Raw genomic sequence first — 20,479 nt, forward strand, 5'->3', positions numbered from 1 at the left:
TGTCCGTTCCTGTCATTGGGTTGTATTTCTCTCAATATCTTATCCATACCTAATCCTGTTCTCTGATCCTTCTGGCTGGCATCGTTTGAACAGAATGTAGGCAGTGAAGGAACCACCGTTTTTAACTCGTTACTCGGGAGACAATCTGATTTTGCAAAGGAGTACATGACAAAAAAGACAGCTATTTTAAGAGATACCTAAACCATCTTCAAAACCATTCTTTTTTAACTTCTATTATTTCTTTCATTAATTAACTGTGCCTATCGGAAAATTTGTCTGATGGCCTAAAGCTGAAAAGATCTACTTGGAACTATCACGTGTTTTGTTGCATTGCATAACTACATGGAAGGCAGTGACGACACCACCTTCGGCTTTTACCGCTTCAGCTGTCACGCCAGAAGAAACTGACCGTTTCCAAAAGCAATGTTTTCCAAGCCTCGCAATAGCCGTGATCGTATAGTGGTTAGTACTTTGCGTTGTGGCCGCAACAACCCAGGTTCGAATCCTGGTCACGGCAGTGTTTCAACCCTGAAACGGCATGAGGTATTTTTTTCTTAACCTATTATATAATAACGGCACTACAGAACAGAGGAATACTCACGGATTTCGATTTGTATGTTCCGAATCTCTTATATAAATTGGTTTGATTTTGCCAAATGATGGAGGCTTCTGGGTAGCGTTCGTTCTACGAGTGAAGAAGAAGGATCAGCTTTGTTTTCGGGATATCCTCCTCGTCCATTCGTCATCCTAACGACAGTTCCGCCGGCGTTTTAATTATTTTTTAAACGGAATTTTTAATGTGTTTGAAAACATTGTCATTGAAATCCAATGACTATTTTAACGCCATTGACACAAAGGCCTTTATGAAAAAGACTATGTAAAACTAATTGAGGTATTTGTCTCATTCGGAAAACATTCATTTATCAGATTCGTCAATAGTGTTGCTATTCCATAGATATTTTTGAATTTACCTCGCGATGGGTGAGGGTCTAAAGCTGTAAAGATCTACTTCGAACTATCACGTGTTGTGCTGGAATGCATAACTACATGGAAGGCAGTGACGACATCACCTCCAGCTTTTACCGCTTCAGCTGTCACGCCAGAAGAATCTGCACGTTTCCAAAAGTCTCATTTCACAAGCCTCGCAATAGCCGTGATCGTATAGTGGTTAGTACTTTGCGTTGTGGCCGCAACAACCCAGGTTCGAATCCTGGTCACGGCAGTGTTTCAATCACTGAAATGGCATGAGGTGTTTTTTTATGGAGATGTATGTAGAAATGGTGATCTATAAGGATTATGATTCGGCATTTAAATTTTCCGAATATTTGATTTATTTGGTTTGATGAAGTAATTTGGTAATTCATTTTCAATGCTTTTGTGAAAACTGTGATTGAAAGTCAGTGAGTAAATGAACGCTATTTATTTTAAAGAACCATACAAGTAAGTGCCAAATGAAAGTAGCTTTAGTATTTGCATCGTTCTGAAAGCATTACTTTATCGTAATCATCGATTTCTAAGTTCAATATTCACTCCAGAAGAATCTGCACGTATCTAAAAGCCTCATTTCTCAAGCCTCGCAATAGCCGTGATCGTATAACGGTTAGTACTTTGCGCTGTGGCCGCATCAATGCGCCCACAGCAGTACTGAAAGGGCAAGGGGTTTTTTTTCTCATCCTTAGGATAAATCTGTAGCTCCGAGGAAAATCACATTGAATAATACATTATCCAATTCTCTTTAGTTTTCGAAATTTTAGTCACATGTTCTGACAGAGCATAATAATTAATTTAAAGAAGGATGTTATATTGAGGAAATACGTGGGTGTGGTGAAAAGATTAGCAGATAGGAGAATTGAGTGGAGAGCTGCGTCAAACAAATCTTAGGATTTTTGAGCAGTGATGAATATTTAATGTTAAGGCACTCGGTAAAAATAGCAAATTCCCTTACCTATCCGTTCGGCAAGATATCTCTCTTATCAATGTTGGTGGTTGCTTTCGGGAATTGCTGCATAGGTAACATTTTCTTGCTCTACGCTTCACTCCTCCTACAGGGAGCGTTATCAAGAGAATGGGAGGGAAACCGTTCTCGTCCCGAGCTTATATAGGTTTCGTTAACCCACTGTTGACCTGATTTTGAATTTTCACGGAAGGCGATAGCCGTTGGTCATTATATTGGGCCAGGAACCATCTCCTTATGCGGCTGAGGTTATATCCATCCTCCCTATTAAAGTTGTTAGGCCTTTTCGCTATCTCGACGGATTCACGTATAAGACGCGGATGATATTCTTCCGTCTTCGCCAATACCCGTGTAGCGTTAAACATTATTTTATGCCCAGGGCTGGAGGCGTAATGTTAAGCGACCGCTGATGCGTCCCACTGATGAAGTTTCAACGCTCTTTCATGCTCTTTAAGCAAGAAAGAAAATGTTTCCTACGCAGCAATTCCCGAAAGCAACCACCAACATTGATAAAAGAAGCTGTGAAAATCTTCATACGAAGATATCTCTCTTAATTTACCATTTCGGTCGGACCTGGAAATATATTGCCGTTTTAGATGATGTTATCCGTGTCGCTCGAAAATATATCAGTTTTGAGATATATGATCCTGTTAGATACTGGATAGATAAAGTGACATGACCGTAGTATTATTAAGAAGCGGTGTTATTTTTGCTTCGGCATGGGATCTTAATACTTCCATCCATTTCAATAGGTTCAGTTGTCGACATTGCCAAGATTCGGATTTTGTCCTCTTTTTCTCTTCTTAGCATCGGTTTTACTTCGTGAATAACTCACCTTTTTAGTATTTCTTGTCATGCTTTCATTGACCCAAGCGAAAAAGTAGTAAATTGCCCGCCGGGCTATAACTGATCCCATATTCTTTCCGCCCCATTTGTCATTTTTTTGGCGTTTTTTCTTGAAATGATTGCCCGGATCATTTACCCAGAAAATTAGCCACCCGAAAAACGTCGTGGCCTTACGGTAAATATTATTTATCTTCCCCATTCAGTCCGTTAGTCTGGGTCTCTAGGAAATATTTGTCGTCACATTAATCCCTCACTGCTTCGTTTTTCTCATCGTTATCATCAAAGGTAGTCCTTTTAGCGCATTTTCACATGTATGGGGAAAAAGTCGCCATTGTATTCGGTTTGTCTGTGTAAGTATATCTGTCCTCACTTTCACGCCAATTTACAGATCTCCATGCAATGTAACATGATTTAGATGGTGGTTCTAGGTTTGGTATGGAATGCCATTTCCATATAAATTACATGCATTAATGCCCCTCGAATCCACCACCTTAGTATGAGGCTTTGTTAAATTTGAAATGATGATTTTTTTTGCAATTTTCACGAATTTTGCGAAAAAACTTCAATAAATTTTATTGCGGTGTTAGGTATAAGTTTGCAGAAGAGGTCTCGAGTCTTGATCTTGACCCAAGGTCACCTTAAGTCGCTACTATCAGTAGTATAATGCACTGATTACTGAAAAAAACGAATTTAAAGTTTCCTTCGCAATTCACTTTTTACGGTTAATTTTAGCATTATACCTATCGCAGCGTATTGAACTAATCGAAGTTGAATATAATAATCGCAGTTAAAAACTGATCTATAAAAGAGAAATTACGTTTTATGCCACTCGCTGCAGTGAGTACTGATCTATTTTTTTTACCAGGTCCTCCTCAGTAACCTCTTTTCCTGCGTACAAGTATATATCTTCCTCAACCTCTATCACTCTTTCCGTCCACTATTTCTTCCAATATCTCCTTTAACAAACAATATCTTCCGAGTATATGCCCCAGGCTGTTTTGCTATCCTGTATTCATTGTCTCCATCAATTCTCTAATGTTCCCCACTCTTGTCAATATCTCGTCGTTTCTCATTCAGTCTACCCAACTTCAACATTATTCTCCACATCCACATCTCAAATTCATCGGTCCATTTTATAACATCCGAAATTCCAATCAAAAGAAGGTCAATATCGGCGGCCACGGTGACTGCGGGGTAACGTCCTCGCCTGCCAAACAAGAGGTCGCGGGTTCGAGTCCCACCTGGGTAGGTTTCCCCAGTCCAGGGCATGGTGGTACGTGTACATTTACTTGTTAAATTTGTAGAATACCTCGATGTAAAATGGCCAATATGAGCTGTATACGGTGATTTGAGAATAAAATAAAAAAAATAAAAATAAAAAACAAATATTATGCAAATGACGTGAAGAATAAGCAGTATTCCTCCATAAGCCATTGGACGCAAGTTTTGGAATAATTGCAATCAGGTGAATGAAGGATAAGTAGGGAATAGCGATCGATATGAAGCGAACCATTATAAAATCCTTTCAAATCTTCAGAGCGTACGTTTATTAGACATAGATAACAGGTGCTATATTAGAATGCTGTTCAATGCGATGTGGCATCATTTTTGGTCATTTTTTGCTCTGAAACTCTTCCGTTTGGAGACCAAATATTCCCGTTCTTTTCACTTCACATTGCCACCCGCGCCTTTAGTAGTAACCACTCACAAAACCAACTTAAATTCCGTATTTTTCTCTCCCAAATATCACTTTTTTACGGACTTCCCACCTTGTTCAAAACGATTTCGTCTACCTACTCTTCCCTGGTTCTCTCAATGCCCTTCGGATCTTTCAAGAGGCAGCTTCGAGAAGCCATCTTCTTCCGAATCATGTTTTATCCTTTTTATAGTTTACATTTGTGAAATCCTGATATTATAAGTTTTGCATTCAATGTGAAGGCCGTATAGACTGTTTTTGAATAAATAAATATAAGAATTATCGCACGCTTTCTCGGCTTACTGTACCGTGGAAGGTTTTTCGGGATTTCCACCGGGTCAGGTTCTCCATCAAGGCCTTCGATTCGATGAACGAGTCGCCCATCGTCATCAGCGGATCATATATTTTACGTATATTCATGGAGGTGTAAATACATAATTTATATCCCCATGGAAATACGCGGAAGGCTCTTTTTCCATTACTTTCAAAACCCGGCGCATCCGTTTCCGGACTTCCCCGCTGTCGACCTCCGCGCATTGCTACCGCTTTCGATGCTTAGCAACAGCCAATTCAATAAGATTAGCTGGTGCTATTGGTGCAATTTGAGACTTTTCCCTCGCTATAAGATCCAAGCACGATTTCCGAACCGGAATGCCCACAAGCTGCCCACAGTAAAGGAGCTCACCCCAAAATTAGTCAAAAACTTCAAGTCCAGACTCGGGACAACCCAGAACTCGGTCATCACAAACATTATTGACAATTATAACCCAGAAGTTGCAACGACATATAAACGGCCGCAATAAATTACTCGCCTATGAGTATTTTCTATGTCTCTTCTTCTTGTAGAACTAAGTAAGCTATTACATTATTTGCTTAATTGTTGCAATATATTTTTATTGTTTTATTTTAAAAAAATCCGAGCAAAAAAGAGTATAATATAAAGAAAACTGCTACTTGCAATTAAAAAAAAGTAAAATAAACAAATAAATTATTTAAAAAATCAAAATCAGCAAAGAATCCTGATTTAAAAAAGAAAAGATAGTTTAAAACCTGTCTTTAAATGATCAATGTTTTTTTTCCTCATGTTGAGCACAATTATTAGTTTTAAATTTCTGCTCACACAAACACAAAACTATAAAAACATCACAAACAAATGCGCACAATATAAAATGTATAGTAAACTTTCTGACTATGGTGAACTTAGTATATCGGGACAGCTGTGACACGCCTTCGGCGCCTCACTAAAGTCGGTGATTCCGAACCAGAAAACCCTCGCAAACACCTCTATAACCGCATTAGTCTCCCTTCGTAGAATGCCAAACATTATATCTATAGCAGCAACAGGGAAAAGATAAGCATAGAGTTCTTTGTTAAGATAGGATAGCTAAATGTTTTCTAATTCATTCGAAGGGATGAGTTGAGAATGCTTTGTGGCCATCTTACTTTTAAATAAGATTTATTATGATATAAAATATATTTTACAATTCCGATTTTTCTCAAAGGAGCAGAATTTCATCATTGCTTAAAAACTATGAAGATTTTTATATTAATATAAGGTACCATGAAATATGGAAATAATCGTTTCGTTCAGAAAGTTAGTGGTAAAACTTGACTTTTCAAATACTTATATTGCACAGTCCACTATTTTACTCACATATTTCACTTCTTATCTTACGTTTCATGATGTAACTGGTAACGTTGATTTTTTTTGGAACGACAGGGAAAAAACATAGAAGTCTAAGGTGAAGAAAAATTGTGTATCATCTAATCAAACATGTTTCCTTTGCCTTGTGTCACAAGACAATTTACAAACGTAGAAATGCGTTAAGGCAGAGGCTAAAAAATACAAGCACATCATATTTCTTGATGAAATAGTCAGGTTTACCTCCTACTTGTACTGAGGAAGAATACCACTCCGGTTCTTACATCAAGCTTGCAACTTAACTGCCATGTCAGTGAATAGGATAAGCATATCTCACCCTTAACACACGCCCTTGCACGGTACTAAAGCATATCTCTTAAGGCTAAATAAATTAAAAAGTATAAAAGGCAAATTTTATTCCCTGCACAAAGGAGTCCAGTGCGTGTTTCCGTCCACTGTGTATGGGGTAGGTATGAGTATTCCACTTGGCTACTCTTCGCGTGCTTATGACCTCGCAGCCTTCTCATCGATTTCAAAGGCGTAACTTCCAAGATCTACACCGTTCATCGTGCACGACTCAGTACCCATGGCAATCGATATAATGTCAACCCTGTCTCCTTAGTAACCATTCGTCACGCAACGTTTCATCATATTTTTCCTTTTGCGAGTAAATACCCCTAATTAAGGCGATATTTAAAATGTTTCACCCTTATAATTCCGACTGTGCGTGTTGCTGAAGATTTTCCTCGAAGTTTCCGAGAAGAAAGTGAAGGAATCACGTCGATTTTATTGCCGTTGAGGTGAACGAGCAGAGAAAGACAAATATCAGGGAAGCAAAATTGTACACGAAGCATTGGCTTTTGAAGTCATAGCGTTGTCACTGTAAACACAATTTTTAATTTATCTTAATTTATTTTTTGGTCATTATTATTTGAAGAAAGGGAGCACTGCTGACTTTGAAAAATTCTTTGGAATCATTTCATAAAGGATCCATCCCCAATATCGAGTTTGCTTCAAAATAGCATGAAATAACCTGTAAAATAATTCATCATCATAAGTCAATAATCCTAGGATAAAATAGGTTTGACGCAGTTCTCCTATCCGATAGCTCTTTCGTAGTGACGTATCTTTTTTTTACATCCTGCAAACTATGTAACATCCAATGTAACTCATTCGGGGCCGTCCCTTGTCCTTCTTCCCTTTAACTTGTCCCTCGACGATTGTTTTCATCAGACCATCATGTCTCATAATGTGGGCAACTTAGTTGTCCCGTCCTCTCCTTAAGGCTTTTAGGAGGCTTCACTTTTCCTTCACACTTCTCATCAGTTTCTCATTACTTTAACGGTCGATCCATTTCATCTTCATAAGTCTTCGGTAGCACCACATTTCGAAAGCTTCTTGATAACTCGAAAACTCTTCTTCTTCTTCTTCTCGACTTCTCGATTCTTCGAAACTTCTCGATTCTTCGAAAACTCTTGATTTATCTGCTGCTGTTTTAAGTTTTTTTTGTTTAGAATGTAAAAACCAGCGTATTACATGATATTAAATTACGTTAATTTAATATCATGTAATACGGATATAATGGGGACATTGTGTTTCTCGGTTATCGAGAGCGTGCTCATTTATGATAACAGTGATGGTGAAGTATCTGGATGTTACGATAACTTATTTATAGGTTTTCTGACTTACTTATTGGGCTTACTAAAAGATTAGTTGACTTGTAGTGTAGCCTTCCAAATTATGTTAATTTAATATCATGTAATTAATCTATTTTATGTCTGCGGCTATGAATGCTTCGTTCGACCTGCATTGAGACTAAATGATGGAAAAATGTCAGTCAATATCAATTTTTCGAGCAATCGATTTCTTGTCGAAATGAAAAGGTGGACTTTTCAACGCAAATCGAAATTGGAACCGAAAGATCGATTAATTGAAAAAATCGACGGTTCTTCTTTAAAAAACAGTTGATACAAAAACGAATTGATTATAAATTGGAAGAACACACAAAATACACATTTGAGACGTAGAAAAAGCAAAAAAATCTACTTTGAATACGTAAGTGAATTATTAGTTGTTCAAAAGTAGACAACGAAAGTGGACTACAAAAAATCTATTTAAAACTGCTCGCACATCAGAGTTTGGGGTTGCCACTTGGCTTCACTGAATTTTTTTTAAGAAAGATCAACTGATTGCGATGTCTTCTTTGCGATCAAGGGCGTGCTCTCCAGTTTTAATGGCCTTAGAGAAAAGTCTTTCACTCGGGATGGATGATGTTATCATAACCCGATAGTGATGCTGCTGAGATCGAACGAAATGGTCAAGATCGAAGCTGAAAAATCGAATATGGATCGAAACTCGTAGTTGACGGATCTATTTCGATTCCCCCTCCATTTGACCATTTAAATTCGATTTTAGATTTTAATCGAGATCGATTGTTCCATAACTTACCCTATCGTCCATCCTCTTCCACTGAATGGGTCCGCCTTGAATATTGAAGTGGCAGTAAGCTCTCACCCCTTGACCTTACCAGCGGACCCCTGGGAAGACATGCATGCATACAGGAAGAGCAGGTGCTCGAAATTGAGGTGAAAGGCGTGAGGAGACAAGGGACATTCCCTGTGACCCCATCCAATACTGACTGACCTACTGGGACCAATTGGGGACATTGTGTTTCTCGGTTATCGAGAGCGTGCTCATTTATGATAACAGTGATGGTGAAGTATCTGGATGTTACGATAACTTATTTATAGGTTTTCTGACTTACTTATTGGGCTTACTAAAAGATTAGTTGACTTGTAGTGTAGCCTTCCAACTTATGTATTCCTTAATGCTTGTTTCTGAATTTTGAGAACGTGCTCATTTATGATAACGATGATGAAGTATCTTGGAGTTACGATAATTTACTTATAGGTTAATTTACTTACTTATATGAATTAATAATAGGTTAGCAGTGGCGCCGACTCCATGGGGCCTAGGGGTTCCAAAAATTCGCTGTGGCTGTGAGGAAAAAAATGTGTCAGGCTTGTCGATTTTCCCCGGAGTGTCCAGATATCGAGATTCAAGGTATCAGGGTTCTAATGTTGATCATATGACTCTTCTAAAATGCTTAAAAAACTTAAAACTTACTACTTATAACATTTCCCGGGGCAAATCCCCGGTTTGGGCCCCCCCAATATTTTTTGTAAGTCGGCATCCCTGTAGGTTAGTTAACTTGTAGCGTAGCCTAATAACTTATCTATTCATTAATGCATGTTTCTGAATTTTCTTATTATTTCAGACAGCATGTTTAGCATGTTCTAGCTTCATAGATAGATTGCCTTCGTGAGCAGTTGACAATGTTTGTCTTAGCATGAAATTGGAAGTATAATTTGTTAGTGAGCGTGACATTTATAATGACCGAGTGGTGCACATGTGGGATTCCTCTTGCATTCTTCACGTTGGTGAATGATCACCACCTGCCAAACACCCCATAAGTGGTTCGCAGGGTATTAATAATAATAATAATACGTCTTTATTGGGCCTAGAAAGTTCCATCTTCCATCTAACCCCTCGTCAAACATGAAATTTATGCAGTTAAATTACATAAAAAGAAATAGAAGTTCCATTTTCAATCAACAAGTAAAATTACAAGTTAACAAAGTTACCATTGACCAAGTGTAAAAAGATGTTAATGAACGTGGGGCAAACCTAAGGATATTGACTGTCATCCTTATTGGAAAAAACCCACTGCAGAAAAACGCCCACACAATGTATTATGCAGATGTAGACGTAACTTCGACCCTATCGTGGGGAGCTCAGATAAGAAATATTTTTGGCATAGCTCTAAAGAAGCTAGTGCTCATCAAGCGCGTTGTGGATGAATTTTAGGATGAAAAGTAAAAGAGAGGTGCTATTTCGCTCTCGCCCGACCGCACCTTGAATATGCACCGAGATTATGGGATCAAGCGAAGAGAGATTTAATCCTTGAACTTAGTGAAATGCGGAGGGAAGCTACGCGAGTAATCAAAAACAGTTACGGGTGTACAAAAAGCGTTACACAGACGAATTAGGGTGGGGCCCGAACAGTTCCTCCAAGAACTATAATAAATGCTATGCGGGCCAATGTCAGAGCATATAATTTTTATTTTCTAATAGCTGGTGTCTTAGCATCCCCCGCCATACACCTTTAAGGTAGTTTACGGGGTAGTAGATGCATTGCTGTACCCGTTTTCCTCTAGTGTGCTGCCCATAGTTGAACTGATTCATCTACTCTAGTTATTGACCTTCCACTTTTATCTTGAGACTTACATTCCTAGCTCGCGGTCAGTCGGGGTAACTTCTGCTACCTTCCATTAGAACTTATCTATTGGTTGAATCACTGAGTGAAAGAAATCTGATAATAGGGCGTTTTTTGATGTGAAAATGATATTTCCCTTGAACGAAGATACATCAACACAATAAGGGTTAAAAAGTTTCAGAAATAACAGTAAATAAATGTGAATGCATATCATTGGGCAATTTTCTGTCGGTATATTGATGTTCCTTTTTCCTCTTTTTCATAGGAAGACATTGCAATTCATCTCAACCCTCTTTCAAATCTTGAGTTACCTGGAATAACATTACCGAGGACAAGCACAAGGTAAATATTTTTCAACTTTTTTTAAATCCTATTTAAACTGCACTGTAATTAACTGGGATCGGTGAATGCTTTGGTATCTCATCGTCTCTGTAAACAATGTGGCGTAATTGGAAATACATGTTGATTCAATATTAAAAGTAATGAAATCAAAATAATTCTTCGTATGAAGCTCGAGGGAGAATATTTTTATTCTTAGCATGTCAATATGCGTAATTTAAATGCATACTATTCTGGAAGCATTCCTTGAATAAAGTAATAATGAAGTGTTTTATAATTTTCGAGCTCATCAAAATAGCGTTCTATGAACGTAGGTGCAAACATAATGCAATATACTTATGAAAAAATGAGAGCTATCAACGCCGGAAACGTGAAATAATTTAGAACAGTTGTAATTTTTCCAAACCTTATATTCAAGCAAGGTGGTGGGAGTTCAAATTCGACAAACTTCAAAAGGTAAATCTTTTCCTTTTTACCGTTTTATCATTTCCCACTTCTCCATAACGTCCATCCTATGTTCATTCTGCTTCAAATCCAAAGTCTTCAAGGTAAAATAGTACTACTGCTGCTGCTTGATGAGGCGTTTGGCTAATTATGATTTCGGGTTTTATTTAAATAGAAATTTTTGTGTTCCTTATTATCTGGCGTTGAAATTTCTTCCCGTTTGCCCTATTCGTATAAACTGCCTCACACGCTACTTCATGCACACCCGCTTTCTTAGTTATACCAATTTTTTCTTTGGTCTGTCTAAAATATTTTTCAAAAGAGAGTGTTGTGTAGAAGATCATTCTGTACTTGTCGCGCAGAATGCACCTCGCAACCTCATACGACGCAAGACCTATGAAAGGCAGCCTAGCCGATTTAGGTTTCATGACGTTATTTCTATTTGATCTGATGATGACGCTAAACGTCGAAACGTAGACCAGTAGACAGTACAATACTTCCATTGTAAGAAGGTTTCCATTGTAACGGAAGGGGTCGTAGTAAAAGAGAGTACTTTGAGAACCCCTGCTTTGGAGTGATAAACGTGACTTCTATAGGGTGGTTTCCCATTATTTTTTTATTCCCTAAATCGAAAGATTATTACTCCTGGAGTACGTATTTCACGCTTTTAGATTTTTAAATGACGATATCTATTTTCCGCGATTAAATGAAAAGTGAACATTTTCAAGCGCGCGAAAACGCGACGGCTTAGTATGAATGCTGGGAAAGCCCGTGTGACGACAGTCTGGTTCCCCCTGTCGCCGTGTGAGGCGACTTTGGTGCGAGGCTTTGAGCGCTGATACGATGCAGGCTGCTAGCAGGTAGCAGAGTACCCTGCTAGCTGGTAGCGCTTGGCTTAAATAAGGATTATTAATACCTTATCAAACGAAGGAATCTTTCCGACCATAGGCAGTTTTAATAGGTTTTAATAGACATGTTTCCCTGAGCTCTGTGCCTCATGCATGCATTGGTAATCTCAGTCGATGTAAAACTCATATTTACTCGTGTAGAAACTAGGTCCCTGTGACGTCACGTGGAGTGGCATCGCATGGGCGCCAATCTGGCCTTTTTTAAATGCGATTAAAATTGACCATTGCCATTCGTCTAACCTGGGATTTCTGAAACCAAATAATTTGTATGTAATGAATATACTAATGGTGGGTAACGAATCGCAATCAATGCCTTTCGTTTTCTTTGATGAAGGAAACTACCCTATTGTGTTCCTTTCTCTTTTCCTCCCTTCTATGTCCTAAACTAAGTTCTCTCTCCACCCGTGCAGCCTCGAACTGCACCATCGAGAAAGAGAACTGCACCCTCGTGCAGCTCTCTTTCTCGATCGACCTACCTTTGACAGCACATTTTATCTCCCCCGTCTCCTGGAATTATCTTAGGAGAGGAGGCTGGCTGTTTATCCTATCCTCGCTGTCTTCGGTGTCTGCTTCGAGACATTCTGGGCGTCCTTTCTCCTTGAGGCCAAACAAGAGACGATCGATAATTAATCAAACAGATTTGTCGAGTGAAATGAGGGAAGATTGGCATGTTTACCTCTCCCCCATCCCTCAAACTCTGGGGCGGATGTGCGATGTTCGATAAAATTAATATTAACTGTGCACTTTGGATAGCGAGATATGATGATATAGTTTTATTCACGTTTAAATGTTAGCAGTGTCATGTCTAAGGCATCATCGCATTAAAAAATTCTTCCATTCTCGTTCCTATTCACATGAATGATTGATTAATAGTACTGGGAATGAAACTTCTTCCTCTTCAGTTTCATTCTTAAGATTGTAATGAATTACTATTTCGTGCACATTTTAGTGAACATATTGGTGAACATAGTGCACCATATTCGGTGGCGTAGCGGGAGGTCCAGATCCCCCCCGAAATATTATATAAAAATACAATTACTTTGCATCATAAAAGAAAAAAAAAATACTGAGAAACCATGAATTTTAAAATATTTCTATGAAAAATGATTTTTTTCGATAATGAAAAGCGTTAAAATTAGTTTAAAAATCCTCTACGTAGTACCCTGTTTTTCAAAATTTTCAACCCCCCCCCCCCCGGACTAAATTCTTACCTACCGCGCTGATCATATTGTGTAATGAAGTGTGAATTATGACATAGCAGGCGATTAAGCCGAAAATAATTTTTTTATTGAGAAATTTTAGCGATTCCACCTACTGATACACTGTTACAGTCAAGTTAAAATAGGTTAAAGTAATGTCTTGTCTAAAATAAAAGTAAGGTGTGATTATCTCGTAGTGCCAGGAAATTACCTATTCTAATTCAACTCATCGTTCAATTTATTCTTATTTAGAATATTTTTTAAAAATTTCATCACTTGCTGAGGAGATATAAATTTAATCTAATATATTCAAATCTCTATTTCAACCAAAATAATTCGACCAGGAGGGTCTTTAAAAGACAATTAGACAGCCTTAGGGCGCATAATTAGTAATATCGCATAATTAATAATAATAAGTAGTTTCGAGTATTTATCCATATTTTTTGTTATAATGATTTCTTTTTTGTTGCTATCATGCACTGAAATTCACATTTTGTGACAATGAATTATAATGATGAAAACTTATCTATGCAAAAACTTGCCTTGATGTTTAGCCATTTTTGTTTGTCAGTAGGTACTGCCATATCTATAGAATGGTAACCCAAACAAATGAGTGCTATTCTGAATTGGCCTAATTTCATTCTATTACAGCTGATGCTTATTGCATGAGCTGTGTAATTTAATGATATAAAGTCATATTTCACATCATATATCATCTAATTACCTCACGTAGATCTGAAAAGGACCAAATTGAGTCACCAGTATGCTGAGTACAAGAACTACCAGAAGATCACCTGCGCAGACGTTTGACCTCAGGGCACAGCCTCAGTTTGGTGGGCACAATGGCGCCTAATTGGGCAGCGTGTATGCGTGCAATGACCACCTAACCTTTTCACCCTCTCGTCCCAGCTTAACCGAGGCGTGCCCCGACTTCAGATTTGGCTGAGCTCATCCCTAATCCCTCTCTCTTGTCCATCCTGCGGTCGAACTGCGGTGGGCCATCAAGGTGGAAGGCAAACGAGCATGATCGTTAGAACCATCGCTTTCAAGACATATACATGGCTATGGGTCAATTTTAAAGATAATAGAGGGATGACAGAGTTATTAAAAGCAATATCCATGCCCAGGGCTGACCAGTATTGAAAATGCAAGTATTTAAAACACGTATTCGGTATACATTTGTAATATTTATTTGGTATTTCAAATGCATGACCTAAATGTATTTTGTATTTTGTATTTCAAAAACAGATTTTTGATATTTTCCCATTCTAAAATGAAAAATGCGTGAGTGAAATAGTTTTTAACTAGCTCTGATAACACTTCTGTGTCACTATGATTCAGAAATAACTTTGTTTTTATTAGAATTCTTCTCTTCGTGTTTGCAACTGTCCATAAAGTACTTACCAAGGCAGGTTGTATTTTTTTAAGTTTTCAAGCAAATGTATTTTGTATTTTAAAAGGTATTTAAATTATAATACTCTTTTCAGTTTGTTTTTCAAATACCCAAGTTAAAGGTATTTTGTATTTCAAATACTCCTCGTCCTGTATTTCTCCCAGCCCTGGCCATACCTCAGGCAAGGTCCATCCACGTTTTTCCTCTGAGCTGAGTGCTGACAGGAACATTTTGCTCACAAAATTTATTGAATCTTGTAATCTGAAAATTCAATTAATTGAAAATATGATTGATATGGGTCTATGGGATATGGGATAAGTCTTTCCACTGAGACAAGGTTGTAAATTAGGGGACAGGATTTGAGCGATATTCCACAGAGTATATCGGTTGTGTAAAGATATTTTTTCTCGCATAGTCAAATAAATTAAAAATAATACTTGAAGTAAATAATCAAGTAAATATTTATTGACGGCTTAAGTTATAACCTTCTGGTCAAATAGAAGCGGTATTGATGAGGATTTCGATACAGTTTTTTAAATGGTTTTCAGTCTTCAAGAAAATCTTGGGTTTAAATAAATGAAAAAACCGTAGCACTTTTCCACAAAACCTTTTACAGCGTACAACGCGTTTCGGCTAACTGAGTCATCATCTGGTACAAGACAAGACAAGGAACAAGAAAAGTGCTACATTATTTATTTATTTAAAAATGTTTATCTTCCACCAATTGAAGCCTGAATCTGTCGAAATCTTATTCAAATGGTTATTCAAATGAGTGCGTAAACGATTTGATCTGGTGATACTGCATATAACCAACTTCACTGAGGATATTTTTAGAATTATAATTATATTATAGCTGGTCAATGGGTCGCACTGGTTACCTGAGGTCCTCAACGACCAATCTCCAATTCCCTCAAAAATGAAGTGACGTCATTAAGGTAAGCACTTTTTTATGATCGAAAAAAAAATTTTTTTTTATTAAAAATTAATGTTTGCTTTCTTTTGAAGAAAACATGTCCACAATTTTATTTATGTGTACTTTATAAGCTAATGTTCATGTAATATCAAGAAAAATGTGAAATGATGAATACACGAGACTTAAAAAAAAAAGGTTAATGAAGAGTCTGATCTGGAGTGTAGCTCTTTACGGTGCGGAAACGTGGACACTGGTAAAGGAGGACGAGAGAAGACTGGATTCATTCGAGATGTGGGTATGGCGAAGAATGGAGAAGTTAAATGGACAGAGGGGAGGAGAAACGACGAAGCGCTGGACATGGTGGGTGAGGAGAGGCAGTTTTATATGAGATACGGAGGAGACAGAAGGTATGGATGGAGCGAATACTTAGCGGGGAGGGTATTTTGAAAACGATTTTAGAAGGTAAAATGTTAGGTAAACGAGGGAGAGGATAGAAGAGAATAGGATTTTTAGATAGAATGAAAAGATGTACTTAGGTCTTATAGTGAATTGAAGTGGTCAGTGCTTGAAGGAAGGAGAGAATGCCAAAATATTTCTTAATTACTCCTTGGAAATTTAACCTTAATTCTCTAACTTGTAGAAGGCTTTAATAATCATAAGCTAAGTCTTTTGACGCTCTTTTAAACCATGGGTTTCCCGGCTTCATGTCCTGGTCAATGCTGCTCGGTTGGGGCCCAGCGATTTTTTTTCTGGACACCATGCGACTTACATTTTCCTCATAGATTCCAATTCCGAACTCATCCTGGCTAAGAGACAAAGGCTTCCTTTCGTGAACATTTAATGGTACTCTGCTCTTCACCGTTTGGCAGAAAGATTAGGTTCAAATATATTTGAAGCAGTGGAACACAGAGCCTTAGCAAGTGTCAAAGGGGAACTACCATTATACAGTTGGAATTTCAATATCCAATGCTCAGGATAGGGACGCTTTCCCACTATTGAGCGCATCATGAGTGTCTGATGATGCGTAGGAAGTCCGTGTTCGAACGGATAAGATAGGTTTGAATGGAAAGGTAATACTCTTCACGCCCGCTTCCCTCATTTTGCATTTCTCCTCTGCGGCTACGATATACCTAAAATTTCCTCGTACCACTGCTAGTCGTTCCAATTCTCACCAAGTTAACAAGGGGCGTCTCACTTCAAAGGCGATCTGGAGAATATAATTTGATACGTTACATATCTGCGTCGTATACAGCATAGCTCAGTAAACCTATCTCAATGCTTGAGACTCCGATTTGTCCTCCGCATGCTCAAGGGTTTCGATGGAATTCTGACTGAAATTCTCCCGATCAGTTGTCATTGCCAATCCCATCATCTCCGTTCACTTTTGAGATGTTCTACTTCATTCTCATTCTGAGACAGCGTGCGATTAAATGGAGATTTCTTTCTGTTAGAATTATGCCGTCAAAGTTTTCTTGTGCTTGGCCGAACCAAATGGCAAAGTAAAATCAGAGGAACTTAGCGTGATGGAGTTGAAATTTTCCATTTTGAAAGAAATACATGCAATTTTTTTACGATTTTAAACTTTTTCTCCCTACCAAGGTTTCGATTTCACGACATCATCCTCAAGCTACAAAACAGTAATTTGTTGCTATTCGTATAGACAGTCGCTACTGAACAATCGATAATCATGTGAAGGTATATAAGGATACAATGAGGATAAGAGAAATTAAAGCATCACTTTGCCATTTTGAAAGAAACGCATACAATATAATATTTTGGCATAAAATAATACATATAAAATAATAGTATTTTATACCTTGAAGATGTTGCAGTGACAACTTTAAAATTCAAAACTGAATGGTAAAAATGAAGCCCTATTTTGTACCTTCATGATGATGCAGTAACATCAAAACCTTGGGAGTAAAAGTTTATAATAGTGAAAATTGCATGAGTTCCTTTCAAAATGGAAAAGTGATGTTTTAATTTCTCTTGTACTCATTGTATCCTTATATAGATATGATTTTCTATTGTTCTAAAGCGACTACCTTGAAATTTTCGATAAGGTCATCACTTACAAAAAGAGGTACTATTTAAGGTACTATTTTTGTAGGTTTTAGTAAAGGTACTATTTAGTGTAACTATTAGTAACTGTAACTGCACTACTATTAGTAGTGTAAAATCGAGAAATATATCATCTTGGTGCAACATAATGAAGATAAATTGGTCAATATGAATACCTGCAAATTTAATGAAAGCACCCCTTCCGGTTTATGTGCAATTCGCCTAACTCTACCCCCGGACTCACAATCGGAACATGGGTGCAGTCAATACAACCCACTGTTCCTGGAAATTGACCCTTTTCGTAAAAATATCTCTTGCAACTAGCAGTATCTTCATCTAAACTTGGCAACTTCATTTACCGAGGTAATACTGCCACCAGGTCATTACTGATGCTCTGTAACTATTACCAAATATTTGTCATGAAACACCTTATAACTTTCACCCTACAAATAGAAAGCTTACGTTCATGCAAGCACCAAACTAAGGAGAAAGTATACCTTAATTATTTTGGACACCGTCCCCTGCGTAACTGCGGCAAGATCGCCGCAAACTAACTGCAAACGGGATTTAATAATGTACCTCATGATCAACAAGACAAGATACAGATAATAAATCTTACGTAAAATATACCACATACCTGAAATGACCCGGTGGCGTAAAACCTCAAGGCAATTAGCAGCTTTAAAATATCCGGACTCGGCAAACCACGGGTGCCTAAACGATCACTCCTCACATAGGGTAATAAAGCGTCATGGACGGTTCGCTTGGAAAAACAATACCACTGGAGGAATTCCGCTTCTGGATAATACTCAATGGGATTCTGCCTATCCTTTGGATGCATTCTTTCCAACATAAATGTACGGATCTTCCAACACGTACCTAGCAAATTAAGCGTCCATGTAGCTAGTATAGTTGTTTACTTCATTGCTTTTACGGACTTCACTTTTTTCGTTCTTTTCATACGTTTCCTTATAACATGGGCATATATGATGAAATAAATGAACATCGTCAAATTAAAAATGCGTAATTTTAATTACATTTTGATCGCACACTGCGACATGTGTCTAAAAAATGCCGAAATACGGAGGTGATCGACGCATTCCGCCTTATTAGGCCTTGCTTGTAGCAATGAAAGAGCCGTATATAAAATTAAAGAGGAGGTTACTTCACGATTGATAGCATTAAAACGCCGCGAGTTTGTTATTTATAAAACGACTTTTCAATAGCCTAGATCAGGGGTTCCCAAACTGGGGGGCGCGCCCCCCTTGGGGGGCGTGGAGAAAGTCCAAGGGGGGCGTGACAACCAAATGAAAAAAATAAAAAAATACAAAAATAATGTCCTCAGATCTTTGAAATAAAGCCTTGCTAAGTTTTCATAATTGTTTTTGTAAAGTTTCAATAAAGTTGTAAACTTTATCAAAGAAGGTTACAGTTTTTAAAACTACAAAACACACAAGAGTTCAAGGTTCTCAAAACCGTCCCCCTCCAAGGCAGTTACTGTCAGACGCTGACTACAAAACGCTGCTATTTCATACAGAAGTACGAATGCTATCAAAAGGCAATCTGTTGGGAAGACTATTTGAGCTCCGTGATGAAGTGATTACGTTTTTGGCACAGCAGAAATAAAACGAGCTTAGTGCAAAGTCCAAAAAACCCAGTAACCAAGTGATTTTGGCCTTATTTATCAGACTTTTTTGACACGTTAGACAACCTAAACTTGAGACTGCAAAGTGCAGACTCAAATATAGTAACACATCGGAATGCCATCAAGATGTACGTGGAGAAACTACAACTTTGGATACGTAAAGTGTCAATGAACCCCAGCAACTATTCAAGTTTCAGCAAAGTAGTGTCAGTCTCAGAAGAAGCATGTTTTGAGGACGTTTTTGAAGGACCGCTTTTGAAAACTTGATAATTGACCATTTGAGGAACCTCAAGGAGGAGTTCAGCAGGTACTTTCCTAACTTGTCAGAGGAGTTTGACAAACTATCAACCGACCCGTTCAACATGGACATACAGTTGCTGCCAGAAGACTTGCAAGAGGAGGAATAGAAATAAAAAATGACTGCTGCAAGATACGATTTTGAAAAAATGGACAAGCCCTCATTTTGGTTAAAGTACTTAAAAGTTTACCCCAGTGTTTCAGAGAAAGCTGTTCGGATGTACTTGCTTTTTTCAACAACATACATGTGCGAAAAAGCGTTTTCAACTCTTGTGGCGATCAAAACCAAGTGCCGCAACAAAGTTGATGTCGAAAGTAACCTACGCTGTGCTTTGTCTGAAACTCAACCCAGGGTCTGTCAACTTATCCAGAACATGCAAGCGCACCCATCTCACTAAATTACATTTTATGTTCTGTTTTTGTAAGTAGGTAGGCCTAATGTTTTACATTCCTTAAATTGAAAATGTATCTGAGTTACAATGTTAAATTTTGTATCAGTAATTATATTCGTTTTTCATGTAATATTTGTTTTAATTTTCATCATACGTACAATTATGGAATCTTACCATTCTGCGTTAGCGCAATCAACAGTGAACAAAAAAATCTACCTACTCACCGTATCAAGTAGGCACATACTTGTGCGAGTACAAGTACTTGTGCAAGTAGGAGTTGGTTTGTACGGCACCGTGGAAATAGGGTGTTGCAAAATGGAAAGCTGATATGTGAGGCGGGGGGGGGGGGGGGCGTGGTACAAAAAAGTTTGGGAACCCCTGCACTAGAGCATTCAACAGAAAAAATTTTAGGCAATGGAATTATGGAGTGATCCCAAAACAATTAAAAAGAGAGCGTGGGGATCATTCACGAAC

The 20,479-nt window shown here is 38.0% G+C and overlaps 2 non-coding genes across 2 annotated transcripts; both read left to right on the top strand.

Annotated features, from left to right (window-relative positions):
* The first annotated feature begins 445 nt into the window (after nucleotides 1-445).
* On the top strand, nucleotides 446-517 carry Trnah-gug. The gene has a single exon. It is a non-coding gene; the product is annotated as a tRNA-His (tRNA).
* Nucleotides 518-1,150: 633 nt separating this feature from the next.
* Trnah-gug lies at nucleotides 1,151-1,222 on the top strand. Its single transcript has one exon. It is a non-coding gene; the product is annotated as a tRNA-His (tRNA).
* The last annotated feature ends 19,257 nt before the right edge of the window (nucleotides 1,223-20,479 follow it).

This window comes from Ischnura elegans, chromosome 12 (assembly GCF_921293095.1).
Source record: "Ischnura elegans chromosome 12, ioIscEleg1.1, whole genome shotgun sequence".
Lineage (NCBI taxonomy): Eukaryota > Metazoa > Arthropoda > Insecta > Odonata > Coenagrionidae > Ischnura > Ischnura elegans.